The sequence below is a fragment of the Amblyraja radiata genome, chromosome 4, assembly GCF_010909765.2.
Source record: "Amblyraja radiata isolate CabotCenter1 chromosome 4, sAmbRad1.1.pri, whole genome shotgun sequence".
Lineage (NCBI taxonomy): Eukaryota > Metazoa > Chordata > Chondrichthyes > Rajiformes > Rajidae > Amblyraja > Amblyraja radiata.
In genome coordinates, this window is record NC_045959.1 from 55,040,929 (window position 1) to 55,056,485 (window position 15,557).

Here is a 15,557-nt window from a genome sequence, read left to right on the forward strand (position 1 = left end):
CTGCAATTTATCCCATCAGATAAAGCATAAAAATAAGTTTAATTTGACACCTAATTCACTTTCATATCTCAAGTATTTACAAAGTTATGGCCATTTTCATACTCGGAAATTAGCATCTTGTTCCCTATTGATTTTCTATGGAGATAACAAAAAAGCTGTGATCGTGGACAGTCAAAAGCCCATAACTTTCTTAAAAATTAAGGGAACTGAATGACATTTTCAGTTATCATAGATTGAAGCATTCTGAAACAAATATAAAATAATCTTACTTGGATGACCTGAAATTAAAGCATATAATTAGTTAGTTACCCAATTGTAGCTAATTCCAAACTTCAATTACTAGATCTAAACATCTATCTATTTCTTAATAAATGATGAACATTTTTAAATAGCCTAAGTGTCCAAATAATATTCACAAATAATTCACAATAAAACATGATTTTTAAATCTTTTACATTAATTTATAGGCCAAATGGAAGGAATTTAGTGTTTAATTGCTGTAAATTAAAGTCCATTTAAATCAGCTTTCTAGTGGGATCCTGTGAATGCGCTGGTTTAGAACGTTCACATTGCGCTAGATTTGTGCCTCAAATGCCCAGAAAAATACTGCGGGATATAATGGGCCCAAAATTAGCTACTCGCAATATTAAACTTTGTATAAAGGGATCTTAAGAAGCCCTTTTTAACGTAAAAATAAATAGCCTACATTCCGTTTTCCCCTGTATGAGATCTGGTAGCAATGTTACAAAATTTTGAGATTTAAAAAATCAAGTCTGTAATTTATCCCATCAGATAAAGCATAAAAAGAAGTTTAATTTGACACCTAATTCACTTTCATATCTCAAGTATTTAAAATGTTATGGCCATTTTCATACTCGGAAATGAGCATCTTGTTCCCTATTGATTTTCTATGGACATAACAAAAAAGCTGTGATCGTGAACAGTCAAAAGCCCATAACTTTCTTAAAAATTAAGAGAACTGAATGAAATTTTCAGTTATCATAGATTGAAGCATTCTGAAACAAATATAAAATAATCTTACTTGGATGACCTGAAATTAAAGCATATAATTAGTTAGTTACCTAATTGTAGCTAATTTCAGACTTCAATTACTAGATCTAAACATCTATCCATTTCTTAATAAATGATTAACATTTTTAAATAGCCTAAATGTCCAAATAATATTCACAAATAATTCACAATAAAACATGATTTTTAAATCTCATTTACATTAATTTATAGACCAAATGGAAGGAATTTAGTGTTCAATTGCTGTAAATAAATGCCCATTTAAATCAGCTTTCCAGTGGGTTCCTGTGAACGCGCTGGTTTGGAACGTTCCCATTGCGGTAGATTTGTGCCCCCAAATGCCCAGAAAAATACTGCGGGATATAATGGGCCCAAAATGAGCTTCTCGCAATATTAAACTTTGTATAAAGGGATCTTAAGAAGCCCTTTTTAATGTAAAAATATACAACCTACCTTCAGTTGCCTGCTTTATGAGACCCTGCGGTTGCTGGCAGTCGCGGGTTTAGAGATTGATTTTTAAACTATTATAACTATTATACGAGGCCTTTAAAACTAATAATAGCTTTTGCGACGGGGACTTCCAGCGATTTTTCGTTAATAATTAACTAGGCTGAACATCTTCGATTTGAACAGCCTAGAGAAAATCGCGTTTTAAACCCGCCCCCTCTAAACGGCGCCAAAATCGCGCATACCCGCAGCGGCAGATTTTCAACGACGCTTCAGGTAGGCTTTGCAACATACCTACTACACTGCTGAGAACTACATTCTACATTCTGTATCTTCCCCATTGCTCTATTTTTCTTGTTGAGCTTGACGTGATTGTTTTTATGTCTAGTATTATCTGATCTGATTGGAAACCATGCAAAACAAAGCTTTTCACTGTACCTCTGTGCACATGACAATATTAAATCTAAACCTAAATGTGTAAGTAAGCGTTGGTGGCGCGACCGACGTCGCAGCGGCCTCTGCAGTCCGTCTGTCTTTTTTTTTTTTTTGTCCTGTAGAGTGTAAAGTTTGTGGTGGGTTTTTGACTGTGTATGTGTGGGGGGCGGGGGGGTGGGTGGGGAAAACTTTTAAATCTCTTCCCTGTACGGGGACCCGACCTTTTCCCTGTCGGGTCTCCGTTGCCGTTGGGACCTAGCACCGTGGAGCGGCCTCCAACCGGAACGACCTGGGGGCTCAAGTCACGGAGCCTGCGGAGCTGCGGACCTACCATCGTGGAGCTGGCCAGCTTCGGAGCGTGGAGAGTTCGGAGCGTGGAGAGCTGCGGTGGCGCGCGGCTGCGACCCGACTCCAGTGGATGGTGACACTGGGAGCTCGCGGGTCCCCGGTGGGAGACTTCTTTGCGGGGCACCGGCAACGGCGACTTCTCCCGCTCGAATTGTGGGGTTGAGAGTGACCTGGAGCGGGGCCTTACATCGCCCGGCGCGGCTTTAAATGGCCGCGGACTTGCAAGCGCCTGCCGGGGGCTCCAACATCAAGACCCGGGGCAGGGCCTTACATCGCCCGGCGCGGCTTTGAGTGGCCGTGGGACTTGCTAGTGCCCGCTGGGGGCTTTGACTTTGACATCGGGAGAATGGGGAGAGCAGGGGAGAGACAAGACTTTGCCTTCCATCACAGTGAGGAGGAGATTCACTGTGATGGATGTTTGTGTAAATTGTGTTGGTGTGTGTCTTGGTTATTTTCTTGTATAGCTGCAGAAACCAAATTTCATTTGAACTTCATGTGAGGTTCAAATGACAAATAAACGGTATTGTATTGTATTGTATTGTAAGTAGAAGGGGATGTGATGAGGACATAGTGATATTGCAACTTTATTTTGATAGATTGGGTGAAGGGGCAAAAACCTGGCAATGAAGTTGAATGTGGGGAAGTGTGAGGGTCGTGCACTGCGGTTAGAGGAATCAAAATACACTTTTAAACTAAATTGAGAGAGGCTGGAAATGAGTGAAATTCAGAGGATTTAGAAGTTTGTTCATAATTCACAAAAAGCTACCAAGCACGGTGAAGTAGTAGTTAAGAAGGTAAACAGTATGCTGGCCTTTATTGCCACGGGTTAGAGTTCAAGGTTTTGTTGCAGTTGTACGAGGATGTTGGTGAGACAACTCATGGAATACTGCACACAGTTTTGGTCCCCTTATCTAAAAATGGATATTGTAACATTGGAATCAGTCCAAAGTTACTGGACAGTTTTACTTTAGACTTTACTTTTAGACTTTAGAGATACGGAGCCGAAACAGGCCCTTTGGCCCACCGAGTCCGCATCGATCACCCCAAACACTAACACCATCCTGCACAAGACATACAGCTGATCTATATCCTGTAGTGTTGTGTACATTGTCAGCCTTCATCACAGTCTGCAACTCCACGAACTTCTGTGCAGACTGCAAACATATTAACCAACCCATTTACATTCAGGACATTTATACGCAACACAAATAATAATTCTACAAAGCATTGGCCGGGAATCGAACCCAGGCCTCCCGCGTGGCAGGCAGAAATTCTACCACTAAACCACCAATGCAGATATATGATGTGTATGGGGAGAGAGGACATACTCACCACAGAGGAGAGGCTCTTTGATGTAGACACGATGAACTGCAGATGCTGGAAACTTGAGCAAAACACAAAGTGCTGAGGGAATCTCAGTAGGGCAGGCAGCGTCCGTGGAGGGAATGGATGGGCAATGTTTCAAGTCAGGATAGTCCAGAACAAGGGGTAAAAGTTTAAGGATAAGGGGAAAATCTTTTAGGACCAAGATGAGGAAAACATTTTTCACACAGAGAGTGGTGAATCTCTGGAATTCTCTGCCACATAAGGTAGTTGAGGCCAGTTCATTGGCTATATTTAAGAGGGAGTTAGATGTGGCCCTTGTGGCTAAGGGGATCAGGGGGTATGGAGAGAAGGCAGGTACAGGATACTGAGTTGGATGATCAGCCATGATCATATAGAATGGCGGTGCAGGCTCGAAGGGCCGAATGGCCTACTCCTGCACCTAATTTCTATGTTTCTACAATAGGGACAATTTTACCGAAGCCAATTAAACTACAAACCTGCATGTTTTTGGATGGTGGAACGAAACCGGAGCACCTGGAGAAAATCCACATGGTCACAGGGAGAAAGTTTTAAACTTCTTACAGGCAGCATCAGTAGTTAGGATCGAACCCAGGTCTCTGATACTGGTCGGTGGGGGCACGGCGAGATGACTGCCCTGCCAGCAGCATGTTACATAGATACATAGATACATAGAAAATAGGTGCAGGAGTAGGCCATTCGGCTCTTCGAGCCTGCACCGCCATTCAATATGATCATGGCTGATCATCCAACTCAGTATCGCGTACCTGCCTTCTCTCCATACCCCCTGATCCCCCTAGCCACAAGGGCCACATCTAACTCCCTCCTAAATATAGCCAATGAACTGGCCTCAACCACCCTCTGTGGCAGAGAGTTCCAGAGATTCACCACTCTCTGTGTGAAAAAGTTTCCTCTCATCTCGGTCCTAAAGGATTTCCCCCTTATCCCCAAGCTGTGACCCCCCGTCCCGGACCTCCCCAACATCGGGAACAATCTTCCTGCATCTAGCCTGTCCAACCCCATAAGAATTTTGTACGTTTCTATAAGATCCCCTCTCAATCTCCTAAATTCTAGCGAGTATAAGCCAAGTCTATCCAGTCTTTCTTCATATGAAAGTCCTGACGTGTTAGTTTTTTCTACTTTTTAATTTTTTTTAGTGTGCCCCAATGTGTGTTTTTAATGTTTCTCAGTGTATCTTGTGTGGGGGGTGGTGTGGGGGGGATAAGGGGGAAACCGCTTCGGTCGCCTCCTCCACGGAGAGGCGACTTTTTACATATTGTCTCCCTCGCGGCCTAACACAGAGGATCGGTGTGGCCTGTTCCGAAGATGCGCCTGGGGCTTCAGCAGCGGGCGCAGCGTGGACTCTTTCATCGCGGAGCGGGCGAGCCCTCGCCGGGGGTCACCAAAGGGGAGCGCTCCATTCGTTGAAGCCGCGGTCTGCGGAGTTCTAGCTGGCCTGGCGTCCGGAGCCTGGGATCGCTCGTTGGGGACCCCGGAGGAGAAGAGCTCCGACCGCCGGCCTGCGGCCTATTTCTAACCGCGAGCACGGCGGGGACTTACCATCTAGAGCGGGATCCCTCACCGGGGATCCCTGGAGAGGAGTTCCGACCGCCGGCCCTGCGATCTGCGGTGCTTCTGGCTGCGGCGTGGTGGGGACTTTAGATCTTCGACCGCCGGCCTGTGGCCTACATCATCTTGAAGCCGCGGTGTTTGGTAGGGAAGCACCGATTCAGGACTTACCTTGGCTGCACATCTGGCCGCCCGCAGCGGCGACTGCGGAGGGTTGTGGTCCCGACCACGGGGGAAAATGGAGGAGGACTGACCAACCTTTGTGCCTTCCACCACAGTGATGAATGCTGTGGTGGAAGTTAGTGTAAAAAAAAATTATTGTGTATTGTGTGTTCTTTTTTTTAATTGTACCGCTGCTGGCAAGTTCATTTCACTGCACTTTACGTGACGAATAAATCTGACTTGACTTGACTTGTAAGGCAGCAACTCTACCAATGTGCCGCCCTTAAAAATTAAAAAAGAGAAAAAAGTTTGGGTCTGTATTCCTTCGAGTGTAGAAGAATGTGGGGTAACCTTTTTCAAACAGACAAGATCCTAAGAGGACATTACGTGTAGATTTTGAGATGTTTTAATGTGAGAGTCACAAACAATGGGACATGGCTGCAATGTCAGGGGCTGGTTATTGGTAACTGAGGTGTGTGGATATTTCCTCTTAGTGCAGTGAATCTCAGGAATTCTGTTCCTCCAGCAAATTATCAGATATATTTAACGTGCAGATTGATAAATATTTGAAAGATTGAGGAATGGAAGGGTGTGGGGAACTGGCACAGAAGAGGAGTTGTGACCAGCACAGTAGACCATGATCATATTAAATGACAGGTTAGTCTTGAGAAGCCTAGCAGCCAACTCCTCCAGTTTTCTTGTGATCTTGAGAGTTTGTGCGTCAGGTTAATGATCAGAAGCATATTTTTTGTTCTAAAATGCTCCCATTGTTGCTGAGTTTTTCTAGAATTTTAGTGCCGATTCCCAGCAGCATTTTGCTTTCAGATTGGTTATATACATCAGCAGCGATTACTTCAATAAATATATGGTAACTGTTTATTAACTACCCTTGTAATCATAATAAGGAAATCTGGAAATTCATCCAATAGATATCAGTAGCAGGGTGCTGAAGTTGAAGGCCATAGAAAGTTTTTTATGGGATTTGTTCCCCCTTTGGAACAACTATTTTATGATCTCTGCTTTTGAAAGAATATACAGCGCCCTCCATAATGTCTGGGACACAGCCATCATTTATTTATTTGCCTCTGTCCACCTCAATTTGAGATTTGTAATAGTAAAAAAACCACATGTGGTTAAAGTGCACATTGACAGATTTTATTAAAGGCCATTTTTTAAACATTTTGGTTTCACCATGTAGAAATTACAGCTGTGTTTATACATAGTTCCCCCTCCCCCCATTTCAGGGCATCATATTGTTTGGGATACATGGCTTTACACATGTTTGTAATTGCTCAGGTGTGTTTCTCCTCAATGCAGGTATAAGAGAGCTCTCAGCACCTAGTCTTTCCTCCAGTCTTTCCATCACCTTTGGAAACTTTTATTACTGTTTATCAACATGAGGCTCAAAGTTGTGCCAATGAAAGTCAAAGAAGCCATTATGAGACTGAGAAACAAGAATAAAACTGTTAGAGATATCAGCCACGCCTTGGGCTTACCAAAATCAACTGTTTGGAACATCATTAAGAAGAAAGAAAGCACTGGTGAGCTTACTAATCGCAAAGGGACTGCAGGCCAAGGAAGACCTCCACAGCTGATGACGGAAGAATTCTCTCTATAATAAAGAAGAATCCCCAAACACCTGTCCGACAGATCAGAAACACTCTTCAGAAGTCAGGTGTGGATTTTTCAATGCCCATTGTTTGCAGAAGACTTCATGAACAGAAATACAGAGGCTACACTGCAAGATGCAGGGTTAGCTGCAAAAATAGGATGGCCAGGTTACAGTTGACCAAGAAGTACTTAAAAGAGTAACCACAGTTCTGGAAAAAGGTCTTGTGAACAGATGAGACGAAGATTAACGTGTATCAGAGTGATCAAAGTTATGCATGCAGGCCAGCTCTCTCTGAGCTTTAGTGTCAGGACGGGCGTCAAGCAGGGATGTCTATTGTCACCATCCCTGTTCCTTCTGGCAATTGACTGGATCATGATGGAAACAACTGAATGGAAATAAAATGGAATTCAGTGGACAATGTGGGAGCAGCTAGATGATCTTGACTTTGCAGACGACATAGCTCTCCTTTCACAAACACAGATGCAAATGCAGGAGAATACGGACAGACTCTCACAAGCTGCAACAAAACTTGGTCTTACACCCAACACAGCAAAGACACAGGTGATGAGGATCCACTAAAACCAGCAACCCTATCCTTATGCACAGCACTGCTCTAGAGAAGGTAGAAATATTCACATACCTAGGCAATGTGGTGGACATTGCCGGAAAGGGGCAGAGGCAGACATAAAACGTAGAATCAATAAGGCTAGGGTGGTGTTTAACATGCTCAGGAAGATCTGGAGCTCAAAACACATATTAATCAACACCAAAATACGTATCTTTAACTCAAATGCGAAACAGGTGATGCTGTATGGATCAGAGAAATGGAAAACAACAAAACACACTACAAACAGGCTGCAAACATTCATTAACACCTGCCTTAGGAGAATACGTAACATCTGGTGGAGAGACAAAGTAATCAATGTGGACCTGTGGAAAAGAACAAGCCAGGAGCCCATTGACTTACAAATTCGAAGGAGAAAATGGAGTTGGATCGGACACACCCTCAGGAAACCTGCCACAAACATCACCCGGCAAGCCCTGAAATGGAACCCCCAAGAAGAAAGGAAAAGAGGTCGCCCCAGGAACAGCTGGAGAAGAGGTGTCCAGACAGAAATGTCTGAGAGTGGGCTGATCTGGGGAGATCTTGAAAGAACTGCTAACAACCGAGTGAGGTAGAGGACATTTGTTAATGGCCTATGCTCCCTAGAGGAGCAAAAGGCTTAAGAAGATAAGAAGAAGAATGATGGCAAGAGCAAAGTATGGAGGAGAGAAGGAACTGCCCAAGATCCAAAGCATACCACCACATCTGTGAAACATGTTGGTGGGGGTGTTATGGCCTGGGCATGCATGGCTCCTGAAGGTACTGGCTCACCTATCTTCATTAATGATACAACCGCTGATGGTAGTAGCATAATGAATTCTGAAGTGTATAGACACCCTATCTGCTCAAGTTCAAACAAATGCCTCAACTCATTGGCCGGCGGTTCATTCTACATCAAGACAATGATCCCAAACATACTGCTGAAGCACCAATGGAGTTTTTCAAAGCTAAAAAATGTTCAATTCTTGAGTGGCCAAGTCAATCACCTGATCTGAACCCAATTGAGCATGCCTTTTATATGCTGAAGAGAAAACTGAAGGGGACTAGCCTCCAAAACAAGTATAAGCTAAAGATGGCTGCAATACAGGCCTGGCAGAGCATCACCAGAGAAGACACCCAGCAACTGGTGATGTCCATGAATCGCAGACTTCAAGCAGTCATTGCATGGAAAGGATATGCAACAAAATACTAAACATAACTACTTTCATTTACCTGACATTACTTCATTTACCTGACCTGTGTCCCAAACATTATGGTGCCCTGAAATGGGGGGGGGGGGGGGGGGGGGGGGGGGGGGGGGGGACTATGTATAAACACTGCTGTAAACCAAAATGTATAAAAATTGCCTTTATTAAAATCTGCCAATGTGCACTTTAACCACATGTGATTTTTTTTCTATTACAAAGCTGAAATTGTGGAGTATAGAGGCAAATAAATAAATGATGGGTCTTTGTCCCAAACATTATGGAGGGCACTGTACACATAATAAAATGTTACTTCAGTTAAAAAAAATCCAGGTACTGGTAATGATCTGAATAAGGAATTCAACCTTGTGTATTACTGCAATGCAATAAAATTAACAATCCCACACTACCGTAATTTAAAACTGCAATGTTACAGATTTATGAGACTCTATATTGTTTTACGATTACTTTACAAGAACTCTACAACAAGCATGAAATTATTCACCAATGTTATTTATTTAAATATTGTATAAAATTGCAATAAAAATCACTTACTTTGAAATCTAACTTTTTGCTTCTGTATTATCATAACAGATACTCATATTTTACTTCCAGTCAGAACAGCAATTGAAATTATCAGCAGTTTCTACTGTCCACTGTAGGCCACACCAGAGCGTTCCCTGCACAGCACTAAATGAGCAAAAGTTTCCTCTAATTAATTATTGACAAAAGTAAATTTTAGTTTTATGTTTCTTTAAGTTTTATGTATTCCTTTTTTACCACCTAATTGCTGTAATTAAATAAAATAACTGCTGAATAAAACAAGAAAAGATTGTGTGAAGTGAGCACAACATTGTCCATAAATGTGAGTTTTACGAGAGGTTTTAAAACAGAGAAGCTGAGAAAAGGATTTGGCAGAAACAAGGAACTGCAGATACTGGTTTACAAAAAAGACACAAAGTACTTGGGTGACTCGGCCCATCAGGCAGCATCTCTGGAGAACATGGAAAGGTGACATTTTGGGTTGGGACTTTTCTTCAGACTGCTAAACAGACAGGATTTAGAAGTGTTGACATCTTACAGAATTTTGGTATGCCAGATTGATCATGGAGGTGACAAAAACATGAATGTGGAATTTAGTTGTGGATGGGATGTGCTATAGGTGGTGTCATGGTGATTGAAGTTGCTGGTCTTTGTAGCAGGATCCTTTTGGATCCTGAAGACACAAGAGACTGCAGCAGTTGTAAACGAGCAAATATCAAAGTGCTTGAGGAGCTCAGGTAGCATCTGTGGAAGGAATAGACAGATGACAATTCTGACAGATGCTGCCTGACCAGCTGAGTTCATCCAGCGCATTTTTTTTGGGTTAGAAATTCACCTAGGAGATTAATAGACACAAACTTTGCAAATAGCCTGAAGTGGTGGCCATCTGTCAATTGGAGTTAGTGGCAAGGGCATAAAGTTTGTTGGAAGTTTGTGAAATACCTTAGCTGGTAGAAAGTATACCCAATAATTCATCCTTGCTATGCAGTGCTAAATGTATGATAGTAATAGAATATGGCTAACTTAAATGTTTGATTAAAAAGTCTGAAATAGAGCTGGAGTAAATAGTTTGGAGAAGTGCTAGAGATATGATGTTAGATGGGGTCAGCATATGTGTGATCCTATGACAGCAGCTAGGAAGATGACATGGATGGATTCTTGAGGAAAGTACAAAATGATTGTCAGAAGTAGAAGAAATATATGACGAAGAATAGCAGGTTGGAACAGTTTCGTGCTGGACCAAGGAAAGATATAAATGGTGCATGATTGGATGACATTCCAGAGACATCACTAACTTAGGGCTGCCAACTCTCACGCTTTGAGCGTGACACTCACGCATTTCAGCCAATTCTCACGCCCTCACGCTGAAGACAGAATTCTCACGCTCAGTCCCTGCACAGCAAAGATTGTATAGCGGAGCTATAGGATCTTTACTGCACAGTTTGTCTCTTTGCGCCACATGACAACGATCTGCAAGGATTGGGGAAGCGTGTCGGTCCCGGGCTGCGGGTGTCAGCGCTTTTGTGCGCCGTCTGCGAGCGCTGCGCTTCCGGCTGCCGCGGCAACCTCGCTCCCTCCCTCCCTCCTGCCATTCAACTCACACGGCAGCGCAAAAGCCGCCAATGCACGCTACACCGTGCCCGCCAGACTCCCCATTGGGCGGCCGGGGAAAGAGGGAGGGGAGAAAGAGTGAGAGAGAAAGAAAAAAAGGGAGGGATAGAGGCAAAGAGAGACAGGGGGAGGGAATGTAGTAAGGGATTGAAGGAAGGGAAGGAGAAAGGGGAGAAAGAGGGAGGGTGAGGAAAGAGAGGGAGAGGAGGAAAGAGAGGGAGGGGAGGAAAGAGGGAGGGATGGGGGTGGAGGAAAGAGGGAGGGAGGGGGAGGATGGAGGGGGGAAGGAAAGGTGTGTGTGTGTGTATTTCCCTGTGTGTGGCTCCTTGTGTGTGTGTGTGTGTGTGTGTCTGTGTGTCTCCCTGTGTGTGTGTGTGTCTCCCCGTGTGTGTGTGTCTCCCTGTGTGTGTGTGTCTGTCTCCCTGTGTGTGTGTGTCTGTCTCCCTGTGTGTGTGTGTGTGTGTGTCTGTGTGTGTGTGTCTGTGTCTCCGTGTGTGTGTGTGTGTGTGTGTGTATCCCTGTGTGTGTGTGTGTGTCTCCCCGTGTGTGTGTCTGTCTGTCACCCCGTGTGTGTGTCTGTCTGTCTCCCTGTGTGTGTGTGTGTGTGTGTGTCTGTCTCCCTGTGTGTGTGTGTGTGTGTGTCTGTCTCCCTGTGTGTGTGTGTGTGTGTGTGTGTCTGTCTCCCTGTGTGTGTGTGTCTGTCTCCCTGTGTGTGTGTGTGTGTGTCTGTCTCCCTGTGTGTGTGTGTGTGTGTCTGTCTCCCTGTGTGTGTGTGTGTGTGTGTCTGTCTCCCTGTGTGTGTGTGTGTGTGTGTGTGTCTTTGTGTATGTGTCTCCCTGTGTGTCTGTTGTCACATCCTGGCCTTAGACAGGGCTGCCAACTCTCACTCTTTGAGCCTGAGAGTCACGCATTTCAGCCAATTCTCACGCTGATGACAGAATTCACACGCTGTCTTAAGTCCCTGCACAGTTTGTCTTTTTGTGCCATATCACAACGATCTGTGCAGTCTGGGGAAGCGTGTCAGTTGGCGGCTGTGAGTGACGTCGCATCTCTTCTCTTCTCTTTCTTGGTTGGATGTGCAGCCGCCGACAACATGAAGCAGCCGGAGATAAAACTAACCAGGTGAATCGGTTGTAAAACATGGGGAGGACCACAATGAGGCCAAACATCTAGGACAGGGTTCGGCAACCTACGGCACACGGGCTGAATCCGGCCCGTAACCCGAAAAACCGCGTTTTTTTTCAATTCGTTTTCGCAGGGTCGGGGCAGGCAAGCCGACCTGAGAACTGCAGCCAGTCCCTGGGACGCGAGCTGATCTAGGAACGGCAGCCAGTCCCTAGGAATGCAGAATGCCAACTTGATCATTATGGACAAATTGGGCCAGCCACGTACATATTGTATAACTCTGACTCTATGAAGATCTGAATGGGCTTAGAATGACCATTTAAAATGATCACCATAACATTTCCCCCACTTTCCCCATTTTGATTCTTGAGATTAATATCCCTTTGGTCTGTTAACAGCGTTAAAGTACTTATGAGGTTAAGTCAGGAAAGTGAACATGTTATTTCTTTTTAGTTTGCTTTAATTTGTTAGTTGATTGTTTGTTGAGTGCCATCATTTCTTAAATGGTCTTAAAGTAACTTAACTGTTATAAAGCAGTAATAAGTGATTTTTGTCCAAACAGATGGAACTTGCATAAAATGTTTGCATTATTAGCAGGACTGCCAACTCTCACGCATTGAGCGTGAGACTCACGCATTTCACAAAATTCTCATGCTCTCACGCTGATCACAAAATTTCTCACGCTCAAATATCTGCGGGTGCTGAAAGCTCAAAATAAAGCAAAATTTGTTTTAGAGGTGAGTAAAAACCATGAGGGGAATATCAGGCGAATGCATAGTCTTTTTCCCAGGATATGTGATTCAAGTACTAGTGATGTGATGGGCCGAATGGCCTAAATCTGCTCCTATCACTTAGGAACTATCTATCCCTCATCTTCAAGCATTGGTTTAAAGCAGGGCTATCAAACTACCAGCACCAACCCCTCTCCCCCTTCCCCCCTGAGGCACGGCACACACCTCCCACCCTCACCTCCGGCGGCTCTATGTCCGTCGACCGCTCTGTCCACTCCCCATGGAGTTTTAACCCCGGCCCGGAGCCAGGAGCGGACCGGGTGAGTTGGTGCCGCCTCCGGAGCCTACTATGGGAGGGGGAACACCACCTCCCACACCCTCCCCCCCTCGGTCGCTATGCTCCCTCGCAATTTCTCACTCTCAACTCTCACCCAATGTTGGCAGCCCTGCTAACTACAGATTGAGATATGTAAGTTGACCACAGTCACAGATATCGCTTTTTAGAACTTGAGTTTGCACTGATTCAGAGTCATACAAATAATTAAAAAAACAAGAAATTATGGGATAGATTGGTGTAGAGTATTTTTGCTCCTAATTCATTTTCTCTTGCAGTCTCAACGTTTGATATGTCAACCACATAACGGTTTTTCCTGAAGTAGTCAGCTGCTTGATTGTCAGTTTGATATTCCTTTGACTGTTGCTTCTTGATTTGCAATGCCAATTTCATGTTCAAAAGTCATAGGAGCAGAATTAGGCCATTCTGCCCATCGAGTCTACTCCACCAATCAATCATAGCTGATCTATCTTTCCCTCTCAACCCCATTCTCCTGCCTTCTCCGCATAACTTTTGACACCCTTACTAATCAAGAATCTGTCAATCTCCAGTTTTAAAATGCCCAATTTCATTATTTTTTGGTGTTGATGGTTTTCATTAAGGGATGTGAGCTTCAGATCTGCTGAAGAACATTGGATCCCTGGTGCAATAAAGGAAATAATTGTCGAGATATGCATTTGTTAAAGTTGCGATACCTTTCCAGTTCTAGGTGCGTCAAATGTTGCTTTCAGTGATGTACAAAGATACAAAGTTCAATAGGTAAACAAAACAAGCAATTAAATCAAGGCAACTGCAGTAGTTGTTAAGAGATTGCTACCAGTATTTAGACCACCTTTGTTGTCAGATTTAATCTTTTTTTTTTACTCCTAATTTTGTTGAATTCTAATATGAGTAGAAATTTATAAAGTGCTTTGGGATTCTGAATAATTGTACATTACGTTATCATTTTTGAGCATTTTGACGAGAGATTATCATTAAAACAAACAATTGCACTGAACAATTTATTATTTTTATAGAAAGAAGAAATGTGATGATAAAGGAGAGGAGCTCAGATGGTTTGAGCTGGTGGGGAGAACAGGTAGTCCTGGGGTAGCACTTTTCCTTTTAAAATATATTCCAATATTCCCATCCTGTCTTTTAAATGATTTGAATGCAAGTTAATATAATATTTACATGGCTAAGATAAAAAATCTCTGGCCTCGGACTTAAACATGTGGCATTATCTTGCATAACAGACGCTATCTCTTTTATAGGCATGATGACTTTTGTTTATGACTAGGCCAATAGAAATCTAACATGTAACAACTTTGATACAGAAAAAAATTATCTTCTTCAATGTCAATCATTCTACCACTTTCCGGTGTTAAGCCCTACTTAAAATTTGCACATTTGACTTTTAGTCACCTCCTCAAATGTTAGATCTAAAGGTATATGAAATTCAGTTACCAATAATGGAGCTCTTAATTATTTGTGGATTAATAACAATGCTTTTGCAATCTCTCAAAATGTCTTACTATTTGCTGCAGGCTACCATACATTTATGCTTCTTATAAATTATTTTGAGTGCCAATGCCTACAAAAAAATCATCTATTTTTAATGCAAATAAATCTCTGCATTAATGAAATCTTTCAATTGTCTCTTTTGCTTGATATTTTTACTCAGTTATGTCTTTTAACCAACAGTAGCAGATAAACTGATGACAAAAAGCCATAAACAATCTCCAAACTAATTAATTATTATCAGCAATAGGAAAACATCAATTGAAGGTTTGTTTTTATTGAACGAGTAACAGATAAACTATTGAAATAGAAACAAAAAGATGCTGATGCGCATTATCAAAAAACATACAGGTCACGTGGCTGGCTAGCAAAATAATTTCTAACTTTTTTGAGATGCCTGTACGCTATTTATAAAAAAGCACAGTTGCAATGTATGTGTGAGAGATATTATAAGACTTCTTCATTGGCACTTTTGCTCTTTACCGAGGTGTAGATTTTTGTAGGTTAACCATTGCATCTCAAATTTTTCAGTTTCATTCCTTTTGCCAGAAAATCAACCATTTTATTAGCTTTCTTGAATGTTTTGTTAAGACATTTTTACTTTTTTAACAAGAGCTTCAGAATCTTTTATACATCAAATGTCCATTTTGAAGATATTTTTACACTCTGACCATTATATCATCATTGTTTTACACTGTTAATCCTCAGAATTCATATTTATACGCAGTTCTACCCAGTTTTAGATACCAGGAACTGCAGATGCTGGTTTACAAAAAAAAAGGCTCAAAGTACTGCAGTAACTCAGCGGGTAAGGCAGAACCTCTGGAGAACATGCAGAGGTGACGTTTCTGATCAAGACATTTCTTCAGACTGATTGCAGTTGGGGGGAGAAAGATGCAAGAGATGTGGACTGGACAAAACCTTATTGCCCTGGGCCTCCTCCTTTACCAAAGTGCGGTCACACACCTACTGGAGATAC

At 42.8% G+C, this 15,557-nt stretch overlaps 1 protein-coding gene and 1 non-coding gene across 2 annotated transcripts in view; one reads left to right on the top strand and one right to left on the bottom strand.

Annotated features, from left to right (window-relative positions):
* Positions 1–15,557, top strand: part of stk3 (serine/threonine kinase 3) — a 313,612-nt gene that overhangs the window by 142,247 nt on the left and 155,808 nt on the right. The gene's annotated exons all lie outside the window — the stretch shown is intronic.
* trnag-gcc lies at positions 3,483–3,553 on the bottom strand. The gene has a single exon. It is a non-coding gene; the product is annotated as a tRNA-Gly (tRNA).